The following is a 17,709-nucleotide window of genomic DNA, read 5'->3' on the forward strand; positions in this document are numbered from 1 at the left end:
ACAAAAAAAAATATGTGCGTCCAGACGGTCCAGACGGACCAGGCGGTCCAGACGGACAGACAGACAAAAAAAAATATGTGCGAATTCATCATCTTCTGGAAGTCTGAAATGTATAGATTGTAGATATTTTATTTTGGATTTGTGATTAGAAACCACTCTTGTTTTCAATATAGATTTTTAAATTCAGGAAATTACGGGGCAGTTTCCGAAGCCCGTGACTAATGTACGGAGTTATTTGAACTTTAAGCAATTTACGAGGTTCGATTCCACGGGGATTGGCGTTTGTCTTGTAATTTATTTTAATTAAGACTTAATGGAAATATATACACATAATCGATTTTGCGATAGCGTTGTCTTTCAATATAGTGAATTTACCTATGTCGCCTATTTTTATAATGCTCTCTCTTTTACCTCTTATCTTATTCGTATCTTCTATCTCTCTCATGTAAACCGCCTAATCGTGACGCGTCATTCAATTTTTTTTTAACAATTTTTTTTTTTATAATATAAGGTGGCACGAGCAAGCGGCCTGAATCCACCGAAATGGAAAGCGACCGTTGCTCATAAACATCCGATATGGCAGATGCGTTGCTTACCCTTAATTGACGGAGGAGGAGACGCACATAAAGAGGACATTTCCCCTTCCTATGCGTCTCCTCCACCGTCATATTCACTTTTGACTTCCCATCTTTTCCTCTTAAGAAAAGGGTGGAAAGGGAAATTGACTAATATTAGACCTCCGGCACCACACTTGTCAGACGTAAAGCCGAATTGCTTCCACTTCACGCCTGTTTCACTCTTAAATTCTCTTTACATATAATATTCCTTTTTTTAATATTCTCGTATCTTTTGTCTTTTACATTCTTTAAAAAAAATGTATTTGATGCATATTATGTTAACGGAAAACAATAATAATTGTTTTGTGGCATCAATAAGTTTGGAGTCGCGCGGCTCGGAGCTAAATCACTCATGAATTATTGATGTAATCGATTGCTCAGCCGTGTTGCGTAACTTGACGACCGAGAAATTGCCAGTACACAAAATATACGCTCAATATTATCCTATATTATATGTTATTACTGGCTTTCACCCGCTACTCTATCCACGAGGAATTAAAAAAAAAACTTTGTAGCCTGTTTACCACAATCGTGGTAGAGCCCGGTTTAACATTTTGGCTCGAATGGGCCGGCTCACCTGATGGAATACCACGACCACACAGAAGACAGGTGTGAAGTGGGAGTAATTCCGCGTTTCGTCTGATGAGTGTGATGCCGGAGGCTTAATTTTAGTCCCTTTCCCTTTCCACCCTTTTCTTAAGAGGAAAGGATGTGAAGGAAAAGTGCACTTGACGGTGGAGGAGACGCATAGAAAGGGGAAATGTCCTCTTTATGTGCTTCTCCTTCATAATTAAGGGTAGGCAACGCATCTCCAATTGCGGATGTTTAAGGGCAGTGCTCGCTTTCCATTTCGGTGGATAAGGTCGCTTGCTCGTTTGCCATCTTATATTATAAAAAAAACAAATAACAGAGTTACTATTTTTATGTTCGAAAAGTTTTACTGCTTTCATAAATCTGATTGTAAAGTACGTCGTAAAAGAGATACCACAAATCAATTGTTGAAACAGATAAATCGTAAATCAATTTATTTGTCATGTCTTCATGAATTCGACTGTTATGAATAATTCATAAGGAAACCTGTCGCTACCTATAATGTATGTTACCATATTTATAACAAGCTTTCGCCCGAGACTACGTCCGCGTGGAATTAAAAAAATAAAAGTAGCCTATATGTTCTTTCAGACAATCCTCTACATCTATATCAAATTTCATAGGAATCCGTTCAGCAGTTTAGGCTACAAACTCTAACAAACATCCATCTAAACTTTCATATTTATAATATTAGTATGAAGTATGATTGAATTACTTATTTATTACTACCTATGTGCATTGAATTTTTATCATCATCCACTTGCCCTTATCCCTTACGGAGGGTCGGCACAGTATGTGCTGCTCTTCCATACATCTCTATCAGCCGTTATATCTGAATCCACTCCTTTCTTAAGCATATCGTCTTTCACACAAACCATCCATACTTTCTTCGGTCTTCCTGTTCCTTTGTAGCCACATTCATTCTTAACACTTTCTGGTTTATGTCCCCATCTCGTCACATAACATGTCCATACCACGCTAACCTTTTGCTTCTCAATTTCTCCACCACTGGCGCTACTTTCAAACTTCCTCTGACAATCTAATGTGTATTGAATTTTTATAAATGTAAAAAAAATCCCTTATCTTAGGTTCTTTTAAGAAATGTTATCAATACTTCGAACATAGTAAGATCGCGCTGTTTAGTCCCGCTTTGATTCCTATGAGCTTATATGGAGGTGCACTACTCGATTTTCAATAGTGCAACTAAACAGTTGGATTGACTGCACAATCGACAATCGCACGACTGTTGTGCGATAGTTTAGTCACAGAAGATGCTTTGAACGTTTATATAAAATTCTCAGAATTTCCATTAGCATTGTTCCATACGTAACAAAATGCAATCATGAACCGTTCTACAGAACAATCTGACAACCGGAAACGGCTGCATCAAAGCCACTGTTTCACTGCAATCCGTACGTTTACAGATTGTAACGAGATTGTTTTTGTTTTTGTAGTGTGGATGAAATATAAAGCTGTTCATTTTTATATGAGAAAGGGGCAATTTGGCCCCTATTTAGGGGACTAAGATCACTAATGCCAAAGGTTCGATTGTTTCTAGGACCCTAAGTCGTTGTTAGGAAAATTTAAACCCAATTATGAAACTTTCCCTTCTTAAAATAGCGTTATCAGGAGTATTTTATATTTCCATCCAAATTAGGAGAAATTTGAGATAAAGTGAATTGAAAATAGGAAACACTAGCTGTTGCTCGCGACTTCGCTCTCATGAAATAACCTATGTTACTCACTGATAAATGACCTTTCTGACGGTGAAAGAATTTTTAAATTCAGCCTAGTAGTTTTTGAGTTATTTCAATACATGCAAAAAATAATATTAATATAGACTAGCTGTCGCTCACGACTACGTCTCCTTCTAATTAAAAATAAAAATATAGCCTATGTTACTTACAGATAAATTACCTTTTTAATGGTGAAAGATTTAATCAAATCGGCCGAGTAGTTTTTGAATTATTTAAATACATACAAAGATCCAAAAATACAGATCTTTCCTCTTTTTAATATCGGTATAGATTATAAAACATACCAAATGTTAGATTATTTAAGACCACTTACTAAATTTTAGTATTTCGAATTTTTGCAATATTGTAAATTTACTTCTAGATTTGGTAGAGCGAATACTAGCGGTAAATTTTCATCTTCTTTCACACTAACTACTGAGTTATGTAAATGTATACTTAACGTTGTCGACAGTAATCAATAGGAACAGTAACCAGCGGAGGAAACGTCACTTCGCGTGGTCCTGATAATAAATAGCCAGTTACAACTTCCGAGCGGCGATAAATCTACTTCGCCGTAAATAAAAGGCAATTTAGTAACGTATTTGTAGACCGTTTATATATTTACATACAATTTGTGTAATGGTAAAAGTATAGCTATAAAGTTTTTTTTATGTCTATCTATACTATTATGGTAAAGCGTAAACACACACTTCTTTGTTGACTAAGATGTCAGCAATTACAGTATATTTTTGAATAATTGTTTCTTTTAAAAAAGTCCTACACTTGCGTCACGTTTTAGGCTATATATTGTAACGCTATTAAACTTAGGGGTAAATATTTTGGATAAAAACCTTAATGTGGGAAAGATACCATAAGTTGCTGCCAACATCGAGCAAGGTTGTCATCATGTCATGTCATTCTGACATTTGTAATTGATAATTTGACAGATGTAAACAATAAAATAAAACTTTCGTAATTTTATGCGGATGAAGTCGCACGGGAACAGCTAGTACTATTATAAAGAAATATCTGTATTTTTGGATCTTTGTATGTATTGAAATAACTCAAAAACTACTGGGCCGATTTCAAAAATTCTTTAATCATTAAAAAGATACGTTATCAGTGAGTAACAAAGGCTATATTTTCACTACTATTTTAATCTCAAAAACGCGAAGTCGCGAGCAACATTTAGTAATATTATAAAGAGGAAAGATTTGCAATTTTGTATGTATTTGATTCACGTAAAAGCTACTGGGTCGGTTTTAAAAACTCTTACACTATTAAAAAACTACCTCTTAGTAACATAAGCCATACCTAATGTCTTTTTTTTTAAATTTCACGCGAACGTAGTCATGAGCAATAGATGATATTTGCCAACAACGAACAGAAGTTAAAAAGTTCGAGTAAAACTAACAATTTCGAAGTTACTTTTTTATGATATAAGATAATAAACGTTCTAGTGGAAACCAAAGTTTGCCAAAGCGACACGACAAGCTCATAGTACGCATTTGCAGATGTGTTTGTTGCCTACTCAAATCAACAAAGGGGACGAACGGAAAGATTTCTTTCCCTACCCAGTCTATTATTAGAAATACATTATTAAAACAAAGCCATCAAACTGTAAAGAATTCTATTATGTAAAAATAACAAAAGGAACCTTACTTTTATCAAAGTGTGTTTAACGTCCTCGGCACTTCCTCTACGAATAAAGCTCAGCGCTCACCTGTTGCGATCGAAGTGAAGTGATCTCTCAAGCGAATACACTTTACCCTTCGATAGCCCTTCACAAAGGACTTCAAGTTTATTAATGGCATGATTTTGTTGATCGCGCTTTCATTCTATCAATAGAACCATGGCTTCTATTTTTTGACAGACTTCCCAAAAGAAGGAGGTACTCAAGTCGTCTGTACTTTTTGACCGACTTCCCAAAAGAAGGAGGTACTCAAGTCGTCTGTACTTTTTTATTATTTTTATGTGTGTTACGGCATAACTCCGCCGCTAGGATCGATTTTGATAATCCTTTTTTTTATTCGAAAGTAGTGCTTGCAGGTGAGGCCCACTTTTTTGTTTAATTTTTGGAGTCATTGTACCAATAACAGTCTGTTATACAGATTTGACTTTGTAAGCTTATTAATTAACCTATGTGTTCTTCAAGAGTGTGCATGTCTAATTCTGTGCTAAATTTCATCGAGATTCGTTAAGCTTTGGGTTAGGAAGTAACAAACATCTATCCATTCAAGCTTTCGCATTTATAACGTTAATATGACTAACATAACTTCTATACTCAGAGTCAATTGATCACTAAAGCAGTCTCTAATGGACGATTTAAAAAGTGGAAACTTCACTTTTTTGAAAAATTACACAGTTGTGCTTTAAAGCTCCACTAAATCACCTGTACATATAATAAAATTGGGATGCCCGTTCGTAATATCAAAAGAAAAATTCCAGACTTCGGGAAGATGATGTATTTGAGTTGCTGATAACGAAAAACGCGTTTAACTTTTTTTTTATCTGTCCGCCTGTCTTTCCGTAAGCTGTGTTTGTTTCGGGTTATCTCCGAAACACCTGCACCGATATCTACTGGACTTTCACTGAAGGGTAGCTGACACAGACGGGCATATATAGGCTACTTTTTTTAATTCCGAGCTGTCAAAATGGTGTAACGGGTGGTCCATATTTGCGCTAACGAAGTTTGCAGGCAACAGCTGGTTACAATTGAAATTGTTTTCATATTTATTCGTTCTTAAATCTATTAATTTATTTGTCAAATATTTGTCATGTTTGATCAAATATTTGCTTCCAACATTTCCCCGTCGCGACACAAACGGGATATGCTAATGACATGTAAACAAAATCCGCAACCGTTCGATTTGCACTTCAATTCAATTACTATTTGTTAACCGACCCCTAACTAGTGCCATCTAGTGTACAAACCTTTCAAACTATTTTACCCTAAAATCTTTCTACAGTCGTTAAAATCTGCTGTATTTTACCTACAGAAAAAAACATACGCAGTTCGCAAATATTCTAGTTTAGCTTAACCCAATTTTATTAAGCAGTTAACTTCCTGCAGCAAAAGTTAAGTCGTTAAAAAGATAAGTGTGCGGAGTTACTGCTTGCAGCTGCGTTGCGGTTTATTTAAACTGCATACTTTTGTACCTTGATTTATATGAACGAATATATTTTATCTATAACAAAATTATAAACAGGAAGCATTTGTATTTTTGTATGTATTCAAATAACTCAAAAAGAACTGGGAGATTTCAAAAATTATTTCACCAACAAAAAGCTACGTTATTAATGAGTAGCATACGCTTTATTTTTATTTCACGCAGACGAAGTCGTGAGCAACAGCCAGTTATTGCTAATCTTTGCTTGTCAGACTAAGGAGTACTTCTGTGGTATATAGCTGTTTGTTTATGTCAATTTTATTGTCTATTCTTGTCTAAGAAAAGGGAATATATAAAATAAGTAAGTCATTCGATTTTTATTAATTTCGCCATGATCAGCTTAAGGCAGGACGCGTTTATGCGACGTTAGGCAAAATCATCTTATTTTTTTTAAAAAAACATTTTTTATTCATTAACAAATATTATTGAATATAAGTTAAAAGTTCTATTAATAATAATAATTACTGCCACATTACATAAATTGAATTTTATTATAACTTTTTTCGTTTTGTTTGATTTGTTATTTATTATCTGTGTGCCCTAGTTGGACAAAGGCCTCTTCCAAATTCTTCCCTTCTTTTAGCCTTTCTTGACCAGGTCACTCCTGCAGCCTTTTTTATGTCATTTTCCCATCCTTTGTGTTATCTTCCGCGTTTCCCTTTACCTTTTTTTGATAAAAAAATGTAAAAGTTCTATTAATTTTTTCGCTTAATTGGATGTATATTGAGGTATAATAATTTGAAATTCTTTGTGAAATAGAAAACTTTAATTGAAATCACTTAACAGTTCATTGTTTACTCGAATTTGGGATCGTTTGTGTTAAAATAATTAAATTCCAGCGCCAAGTTACGTAATGCTTTATCCCACTGAACTCTGTGCGTTGTTAATGACAACAAAAACTTAATAGACTCCATGAAATTGCAAATGTATTTAGTTAAATCATTTTAATAGCCTCGGTGGTTTAGGGGTTACACTCGACTTGTACCTGTAGGTCCTGAGTTTGAATTTCGCCAAGTTCTAGTTTAATATTGTACTTTATTTCTTACAATGTTCATTAGCTTGTATTCTTTCTTGAAAATACTAGATATTGTAAATTCAATGTTGTTTCATCATACTAATATTGTAAATGCGACTGTTAGGTGGATGGATGTTTGTTAGAGTTTGTAGCCTAAACTGCTGAACGGATGTTAATAAAATTTGGCATGGATGTAGAGGATAGTCTGGAAGAACACATAGGTTACTCACTTTTATTTTTTTAATTCCACGTGAACGGAGTCGCGGGGAAAGCTACTTATTGATTAAAACCCGAGTGAAAAGTGCAAAATAAAGCAGCGATATCAAGTTGATATAACATTAATGTCAAAGCGTTTGCGTAAAATTAGCTCACGGTGTGACAAGTACAGTCGGGGAATCTGTCGGTGTTCGATCATAAAAGTTGCAATCTTTTAAACGTTCTGTACGCAGAGATACAGAATAATAACTAATTGGGAGCAGCTTTTAAATGTGTCTACGAATAAAGATAGGCTAGTTTTACACAGTTAATTGCTTTTAATTATTACCTGATCGTTTATATTTCACTTTAGTCGGCAATTCTGGTACATTATACTGTAAATATAGTACCAGGGTTCGCCCAAGCCGCTGGACAGAAAGGAGCGACACAGGACTTGCTAACAACTAGCACACACTACATTTGTCATATTATCAATTACAAATGTCAAAATGACATGACATGATGACAACCTTACTTCCTTGATGTTGGCTGCAACTTATAGTCTCTTTCCCAAATTAGGGTTTTTATCCAAAATATTTACACCTTAGTTTAACAGCGTTAAAATATATAGCCTACAGCGTAACGTAACTGTAGGGCTTTTTATTAAAAAAAGAGTTGTTCGAAAATATGCTGTAATTGCTGACATCTTAGGCAACAAAGAAGTGTGTGTTTACACTTTATTATATTAGTATAGATGTTACCCTTAAGTCATGTTAAAAAATGGGCAACAATAGAAATATTGGTCAGGATGCTGGTAGCGCTTAACCTAGCCCTGTCTATATGTACGAGAACATCAAATAGGTAATTTCTGTAAGTAATTATCTATAATGTTACGTATTTAGTGACTGTAAATATCAAATAGTTTACTCGTTCCACTGATGGTGCTAAATGTTGATTAAACGTGACACAAGTTGTGAGTTTGTTGGCAGCTCGCCAGCGCAACTTGCATCTGTAAATGCGTCCGCAATCGTTCGTGTAACTTTTAAACATTTTTTCAACGAAAAAACTTATTTAGCGCCTCACCATTAAGTATAAAAATGTGCCTTAAAAGCAGAATTTTCGTATTCTAAATGCATTTTTATATAACTTCGAAGTTTAAATTATGTCTCTTTGTCCTTTCTCATTAGATTTGTAATCGAATATTATTCATACTAATCTTTACAAGTATTAGAAAGAAGGTTTACATTTTTGTATTTTTGTATATATTGTAACAACTCAAAAACTACAGAACCGATTTAAAAAATTCTTGCATCATTTCAAAGCTATGTTATCTCTGAGTAACATAGGCTATATCTTTACAATTTTATTAAATTTCTCAAGAGGGAAGTCGCAGCAACAGCTAGTTATTATACTTCATACTAATATTATAAATGCGAAAGTTTGGATGGATGGATGTTTGTTAGAGTTTGTTGCCTAAACGGATCTGATTTCGATAACATTTGGTATAGATGTAAGGGATAGTCTGGAAGAACACATAGGCTACTTGCATTTGTTTTCTAAGTTACGCGCGGACGGAGTCGCGAGCGAACGCTAGTTTTATATAATAGTAGTAAGCTTAATATGGTTTGTATTTATACTAAATATAAATGTTTATTTTCCATAACTCCGCTCTCAATTTCACGCCGTGTGACCGCAACGGTTGACAAAAGCTTCCCTTTGCTTGGTTTTCATTGCAAATGGAAAATATTGTCTGCGGATCCTTTTTGCATAATCCTATCAATATGAGCGGTACTCAGGCGCGCTCCGCTCTCGTAGAATTCGCAATCCTCGTAGTTTTTGCTGATGTATTCAACATGGTACTCGTGTGTTGGTTTTACGGAAATATTCAAGCAAATGTTTGATATTTGAAGTAATTTCCGACGTATTTAAGTTAACCGAAAAATGACAATTAGAAATATCTACTAATTCATGTAACTAGGATTAAGTATTTTTTTATGTATGTTGAAGTTTATTTGTATTAATTTTAAGAAATTAAAAGATGATTGTTGCTTAATCGAAACCACCTTAGATTTGAGGAATTTAATATAAAAATGTGTTTGGCAATTAATTTATTATTTTTAATCTTAAAATAAACCTATAGACAACGCAGAAGCTGATTTCCTTTGTTCGTTTGTTGGTTAAAAAATAACTTTCCATTTCTACAGTACATTTGAACGGCATTGAAAGAAAGAACTCTTTGACAGTGTTGAAAGGTGTAGAGGTCAGATGTGTTTCCTACCGCGCGTGGTACAGTTCAATCCAAACTTTATGGTAGCTCGTGATTTAATTTAAGATTACGTGCATAATGAAATAAATAAACAAAAACAAAATTTTAACGTTTTTTCTTTCATAATATAAGGTGGCAAACGAGCAAACGGCCACCTGAAACCGCCAAAATGGCGAAGCGACCGCTGCCCATTGACATCCGCAATTGCAGATGCTTTGCCTACCCTTATACGACGGAGGAGGAGACACACATAAAGAGGATATTTTCCCTTCCTATGCATCTCCTACAAATCCACTTCCTCTTCCCAACCTCTCCTTATAAGAAAAGGGTGGTAAAGAGAAAGGGACTTAAATTAGGCCTCCGGCACCACACTCATCAGACGAAACACGGAACGGCTTCCATTTCACGCCTGTTTGCTGTGTGGTCGTGGTATTACACAGGGCGTGCCGGCCCTGCAGTGCTAAAATGTTAAAGTGGGCACTACCACTGTAGATGATATATTAGTGTTTCTGACAACAAATATACACTTTTTAAAATTCTTGTCTGTCTCCAAGACTCTTTGTTCTGAGTAATTTCTGCACCGACTGGATTTTGATGGTATTTTAACGGCAAGATAGCTGATGGGTGTGGAAATATAGGTTATTGTTTTTATATTCTAGTGTTTTCCTTCATTTTTACGATTAGCGATATCTATATGTTGCTATTTTTAGGGCTGGGTAAACCTGCTCGCTAATACAAGCCGCCATTAAGTGTGAATGTTACTATACCGGTATGTCGACTGCGTCGGCAGCCAGCTAGCAAATAGAAACGCCCAGAATTAGGTCGACGTTTGCTGCATTTTAATGAACACTCCTGTTTCGTCTTTTGAAAGTTTTCTTTTCAAATTTTAATTATGTGAACACGTTGAAATGTTTTTCAAGGTTGTAATGCCTTCTACACACGTATAATGCAGTATCACATTTACGTGTTTGCATTTATGTTGTTGAGGCATTTTATGGTACAGTCCCGGTAATCTACGGTGTTCCACTTACAGCAAAAGTCCATTGTTCCTTGCAACAAGACAAACTCCGTCTCTACGTAGAAATTATAAACCAATTATGTAGTAATGCTTTGGACAACAATGATAATATTAAAAAAGAAATTAGTCACATATTACGGACCGACATTTTTTTTATGGAACATTTAATTTATGTTTTTTTTCTACGTCGTTGTCATACAATACTAACAAATGATTGTTGCTTTAAATGTGAACATTAACAATTTTCTCGATAGTACCTACATACATAAAACAACTCGGATAACCCATTTTTCAGTTGAAAGAGATTAAAAAGTTCTATTTACATATTTACTAGAGCTTGAAGTTTAAACTGCTAAATGGATCTCGATGAAATTCGGCATAGATGTAGAATATATTCTTTCCTAAATATCACGCGAATGGAGCTGTAGTCGAAAGCTAGTATGGCATTTTCTCTATAAGTTTACATGTGCGGAATTATTTTCACATGTAATAAAGCATTCTTATTAAGGGTATCAGATTAGCTCTAAAATAAACTTGGCAGGCAAATGTAGTTTAGGAGATCGAGTTGGCCCTAGTTTTTAGAGCGCAACTAGATTAGCGGCCAATCTACAGCGGGCGGGATAATTGTGTCAAGTAACCGTTTTTGATAACCGTTTGTAGTTGACGCTAATTTTTGTTCAGTTAACGTTAATTAGCTTTGCTGTCGCTAAGCTGTTAATATTTTCGAATGATACTTTTTTTTTCATAATGCAAATTATCTGAATAATGTAAGAGTACTTTCTAGGCACATTCTAGCTTACATGCAAGAGAGCTGTTGCTTTAGGTCCTTAGAAATCTTACTAATATTATAAATGCGAAAGTTTAGATTGATGGATGTTTGTTAGGGCTTGTAGTCTAAACAGCTGAACGGATTTCAATTAAATTTGGTATAGATGTAGATGATAGTCTAGAGGAACGCATAGGCTACTCAATTTTGTTTTTTTTAATTTCACGCGGACGAAGTCGTGGGCGAAAGCTAGTATCCCATAAAACTATAAAAATAAACTACCGAGTCTCGCTTCCCCTACAAAAATGTGTTAGATATCATATAAACTAGATTTCAATTGGCATTTATTATTAAGTCTAGGCTTCCATGGCCGCATCATTTTAAAAGTAAACCTTGTTATTAGTCCCATTTCTATCTAAACTTAAGCAAACCTCTCGAGAATGACGTGTTTTAATTTGAAGATATTTTCTCTGACTGCTGCACGTGATGGGCACCACTGAACTGTCGCAACGCTGCCCTCCAGGACAGGCTGAAAACCAGCTCCGCATGGCTTAGATCATGCGGTCCACGCTGAGCCTGCAGCCCATTGTTGTCGATTTAACTTTTTTCTTATTTAGCTCATAAGAAACTGTTTTTGTGACAACAATAAATGTATTTTTATATATTTTTTTTTAAAGATTAAAGACGCCGTATTAATACCAAAGCTTCATAATACACTAATGTGACTAGGTTTTCATGACATCTAACATATTTTTGTAAACGAAGCGAGACTCGGCGTTTTTTTTTATATTTTATAAAATGAGATTACCTTTTTGTAGAGGTAGACCTAGAAAGAGATGGATTGCGTGAAAGAAGGGAGTGATGACTGAGATGACGGATAGAGTTATTTGGAGGACGAAAACCCGGTGCGCCGACTCGGGAGTAGGATAAGGCAGGGGAGATGATGATGACCTTTTTGTAAAAAGCTTGAGCAACGAATTGATAACCTCCTTTGAAGTATATTCAAAAAGTAACATTGATAAACTATATACTATTTTGTTACATTAATATTTTTTTACGACAAAAAGGTCTATCTTAGATTAATGGTATCCATTGCGAACGCTTTTAGCGATCCGCGTCACTTTGAAGGATCACAATATGTCCTGAATGGGTCCAACGGAGCGGAACACGTCCCTTTTCACTGAGACACGTCGAGACACCTTAGTGCTTCATTGAGACATTTGACAAGCATTGTAAGGCACCGTGAATTGTATGAGTATTATCTTAGAGACACCTTTGATTTAAATATCGCACAACTGTGTAGTCTCGCTTTGATTCCTATGAGTTTATATGGTGGACTACTCGAGTTGTGCAACTAAACAGTTGAAGGCAGCGAAACAATCGACAATCGCACAACAGTTGCAATAGTTTAGTCAAAAATGTGCGCCCGCTCTTAGTAATATTACAAATGCGATTAGATGTATGGAGGTTTGTTTAAGTTTGTAGCCTATATAGTGCAACGAATCTCGATGATATTTATAATAGATGTAGACCACAGTTCTTTAAAAATACTTAGGCTATTTTTTAATTCCACGCGAATGGAGTTACGAGCAAAAGACTATACATGTAATAAAGTTGGATTGTCTGTATGTAACATCTTAAACTACTGACTGAAATTGTCGAACTGAAGGTCAAATGGTCAAGGTTAAATGGTCACTAAGGGAGTCACTTAAGATTTCATTAGAATCTATATACTAAATGGGTAACTATTTAAAACTTTTTCTAATGAAGAAAAGATTATATGTTTTTTAAGCAAAGGTTACGTAAACTTCGGTACCGAAATGACGAAACCTGCTCAATTTGCTCACGGTTTTATAAACTTTTTCTTTAGTGTAATTTTAACTTTAAATTAAAGAAATTTCGGGAAGTTTTAAAAATAATAGTAACTTTTAGTGTAATGGAAAGGTCGGTTGGTTTTTAACAAAGAGAAATTGTATTTTAAATGTGGGTTTCTAGAGTAACCTTAACAAAATCTTATTATCTACCTTTTTAAATAGAGAATAACTAATATTATAAATACGAAGTTTATATGGATGGATGTTAGAGTTTAGACGATGGGGACATAAACCAGAAAGTATTAAGAATGAATGTGGATGGCTACAAAGAGGAAGACCGAAGAAAGTATGGATGGATTGTGTGAAAGAGGATATGCTTAAGAAAGGAGTGGATTCAGATACGGCTGATAGAGATGGAGAGCACATGCTGTGCCGACCCTACATACGGGATAAGGGCAAGTTGATGATGATGATGTTTGTTAGAGTTTGTAGTCTAAACTTCTGAACGGATATCAATGAAATTTGGCATAGAAGTAGAGGATAGTCTGGAAGAACACATAAGTTACTTGTTTTTTAATTTCCACGCGAACAGACTCGCGGTTGAAAGCTAGTTCATAGTAACATCATGTACAGACGTATTAGACTTAAGATAAGCAACTTGGCACAGTTATGTTAAGTTAAATTAACTTGCTCTAACTTGGCTCTACTTGAAGCTTGTTACATGTTCTTATCTCTGAATCGATCTGAAATTATTTAACACTAGCTGTAGCTCGCGACTTTGTCTGGGTGAAATTATAAAATAATAAAAAGGTTTTTGTTACAGACAGATAAATTACCTTTGTAACTGTGAAAGAATTTTTAAAATCGGCCCAGTAGTTTTTGAGTCATTTCAATCTATACAAAAATACAAATCTTTCCTCTTTATAATATCAGTATGTAGTTTAAAAACATGGCTTTAAAATATAATTCTCATATCTATCTTTTAAAACCTCTCAAATATATCTTACTTACTTACTGCGTTGGCGCAGCGACCCAAAGTGGGTCTTGGTCTCCGACACGAGAGAGCGCCAGCGTCCTCTGTCCTGCGTTGTCGCCTGCCAGTCGAACGACTCTAGCTCGCGCAGGTCCAGCTCTACGGCCAGCGGTATCTCGCCAGCGGTATCTGGGCCGGCCGAAGGATCGGCGGCAAATCGGTATTCCGAGATACGCGCCCGATACAACCTGGAAATAGAAAGGCTGGTGGGGGAGCCAAACATCATAGGCGAAGTCAAAGCCCAGAGATTTCGTTGGCTGGGCCACCTGATGAGAATGGGAGAGGATCGTGGAGCCAAAAAAGCGTATCTAAAATATATCTGGGATATAAAATTAGAATTGTCTTTATTCATTGTTTTTGTGTAAATTGAAACGATAAAACAAATGACTATCAAAATGTTCTCTAACCATCTACTTAGAGAAAATCTTTTGTCTGTACAGTTTGAAATATTAGAGGTCGAGGGGAATATTAAAATTATCCCTGTGACTCGGTGGATTACAATCGGGAACATCTTGATTCTCTAAAGATTGCTGCAACAATCTGGGTCAAATTTTAACGCTATAAAACATGCCTTTTGATGTCTTTAGATATTGTTATTTCTTTCTAGAATAGGAAGTTAAAAGAACTGTAATTTATTTTAAATAATAAGTATCCATATAGTATTCCAAACAAGGGGTTAACACGAAAATTTCCGAGAAAGTATTGGTAACATCATTGAATATTAGTGCTACCCTTTAGAAAAAATTGTCGATAACATATGTATACTTTCTCGAAAATTTTCGTGGCATGCCTTCTATTTATTAATTTAAAAAAATGTTATTCTACAACTCAAAGTTTTTATATACATGGATTTAATTAATACATAAGAGAAGAAAAACGTACTTAATATAAATGCGACAATTTGGATGGATGGATGTTTACTACATATTTCTAAAGCGGCTCAACGGATCTTGATAAAATGCTGTACAGATTTAGAACATATTAGCAACTAAGTTTTATTTTATTTCGGGCGGACGAAGTCACAATCAGAAGTTAGTATAAAACTAAATGTCTATTTAAATTGCATTTTATACGTACAGAATTACGTTGAATAAAATGTATCTATGTAGTGGAAAGTTTACCTTCGCATTGAAGTGGAAAATCGTTTCGAGAGCCTCTATCGGTGGAACTTTGTAATTTCCCCGCACAACTTGGTGCCCCCTTTAAATTCATTTTCCGCGGTAAAGCGGAGCTAAATTAATTTAAGTCCCGCACAAAGTCGGCCACAGATTAAATATAGAGGAAATTTAATTAAAAAGACTTAAGGAAATGCCGGCGTTCGCCCACTTTAATAACCTTGTTTTAGTTTTACAAGGAGAGGGTTGTCGTTCATTTAAGGCCAGTTTTAACATTGCCGAAATACGAGTACATAGTGTCGACTTCTCTTTCTCACACTCTATTAAGTCTATATGATAATAGAGACAGCAATACTCTTAATAATTAACAGTGGTAGTGCCCGCTTTACCATCTTAGCACGAGCGGGCCGGCACGCCCGGTGTTAAACCACGACCACACAGAAGACAGGGGTGAAATGGAATCAGTTCCGTGTTTCGTCTGATGAGTGTGGTACCGGAGGCCTTATTTAAGTCCCTTTCTCTCTACCACCCTTTTGTCATAAGGAGAGTATGGGAAGGGGAAGTGGATTTGACGGTGGAGGAGATGCATAGGAAGGGGAAATATCCTCTTCATGTGTGTCTACTCCGTCGGATAAGGGTGGGCAACGCGTCTGCAATTGCGGATGTCTATGAGCAGCGGTCGCTTCGCCATTTTGGCGGATTCAGTTGGTCGTTTGCCACCTTATGATATAAAAAAATAATAATAAAAGATTATTGTAGTGTCACTTGTCCGGCTTAATAGTTAGGATTGCGTCACGTATGCGTTGCGTTACAAGAGAGAGACAAAAGATATGCTTTGAGATGAGAGTAAAAGAGATAAATGATAAATATAAAGTGAACATTATTGTACCTTTAATTACATTTGTAATACGCTTTTTAATCCTTATGTACTATGAACATTAAATCCTTTATGTACATAAAAGCTGAATACAGTTTCAGTAACGTCTTAGCTTCCTTTAGCATCCGTTAATTAAATCTCAAAGCCTTATCCATTGCTCCATACATAGATTCTTAGAGCTTTGAGAAGATTTCCTTTCATCTAAGAAACTTCTTAATGTTTCCGACAAATCGAATAATCCTTAATGAATGCTCCTCGTTTCCTTAATTAATATTTACATAAATAAGTAAATCGTTATTAACAGATTTTGACGGCCCGTATTAGAGGAGAGTTGCCTACTATAAAAATCAATGGAAATGGAGGAGGCTTACGTCAAGAGGCACGCTGAAATTAGAATATTATAACGCCATACTGCGCAGGCGGACGACTTCTCTTTTACGCAGATTTCGGGAGAGTACCAACAGCATCTTAAGAGGGCTAAGTGACAAGCCCGACTGTCCTATTATGGGCGGCCTGGCTATGCGCACACGTAGCCGGCATTAGGTCATGTTCTAAGTAGATCTAGTGTTTTTTTGTCAATTGTAAATACATTTTATAACTTTGTAATTCTTAAATGATTTCAGTATAAAAGGTCTATATTACTAATTGCATGTTTTAAATTGATGTAACACAGATAGGGCCTTTCCCACCACTGATAGAGAAGCTTTAAAATGACTTCACTGTGACATAAGGGAACAAAATCTGATCCATCACATATTTTACACGTTGGATTGTTATTAGACAATTTACAATTTGGTGGGACAGGCCCTTAATCTCTTATTATATAAGTATTACTTATGTTTTAGAAACAATTCAATTGTTTTTTTTCTAGGATAAAGAAAGTATGAAAATGCGAGCGTATAGTAAGTCGTGACGTCAGAAAGTCGCTGAGACCACTTCACGTCGTTCACTAAAACAAGATGGCCGACCCTGATGCCTTCGATGACGAGGTAAGATTTTCCGTTTATTGTAAACTATACTAACAGAACAAACTTTATTATGTAGAATGTCTTTGAAACAATGTTTTAATAAACACACTTACGACTTACTTAGGCTAATAAACTTAGTGGCTAAATAAATTGGATACTACTAGTTATCACCTGTGACTCTGTCCGGATGGAATTAAAAAAGCAAAACTAAATATCCTATGCGTTCTTCCAGACTATACCCTAAATCTATGCCAAATTTTATCGTAATACGTTCAGCCGTTCAGGCGGCAAAGTCCAACAAACATCCATCTATCTAAACTTTCGCATTTATAATACTAGTCAGTATATTGTACACATCAGACAGTAAAGCTGTCTACAATAACAAATGTAAAGATAAAAATCTAATTGCGTCGTATAGTAAGAGATAACTTGGATAAATAGCATTAATTGGTTTGCGTTGGTCAACTAAGTTCGTTAAGCGGCAGGAAGGGGACGCCTTGTTTGTAACTTGAGTGGGAAAAGTTGTGA

At 35.5% G+C, this 17,709-nt stretch overlaps 1 long non-coding RNA gene across 1 annotated transcript in view; it reads left to right on the forward strand.

The window, feature by feature from the left end:
* The window catches only part of LOC106108265, a 23,145-nt gene extending 5,949 nt beyond the window's left edge, over nt 1–17,196 (forward strand). Inside the window, exon 3 of the long non-coding RNA XR_001225917.1 lies at nt 17,085–17,196. This is a non-coding gene — a long non-coding RNA (uncharacterized LOC106108265). The remainder of the gene's footprint in view (nt 1–17,084) is intronic.
* Nucleotides 17,197–17,709: the final 513 nt, after the last annotated feature.

The sequence above is a fragment of the Papilio polytes genome, unplaced genomic scaffold (assembly GCF_000836215.1).
Source record: "Papilio polytes unplaced genomic scaffold, Ppol_1.0 DF821733.1, whole genome shotgun sequence".
Lineage (NCBI taxonomy): Eukaryota > Metazoa > Arthropoda > Insecta > Lepidoptera > Papilionidae > Papilio > Papilio polytes.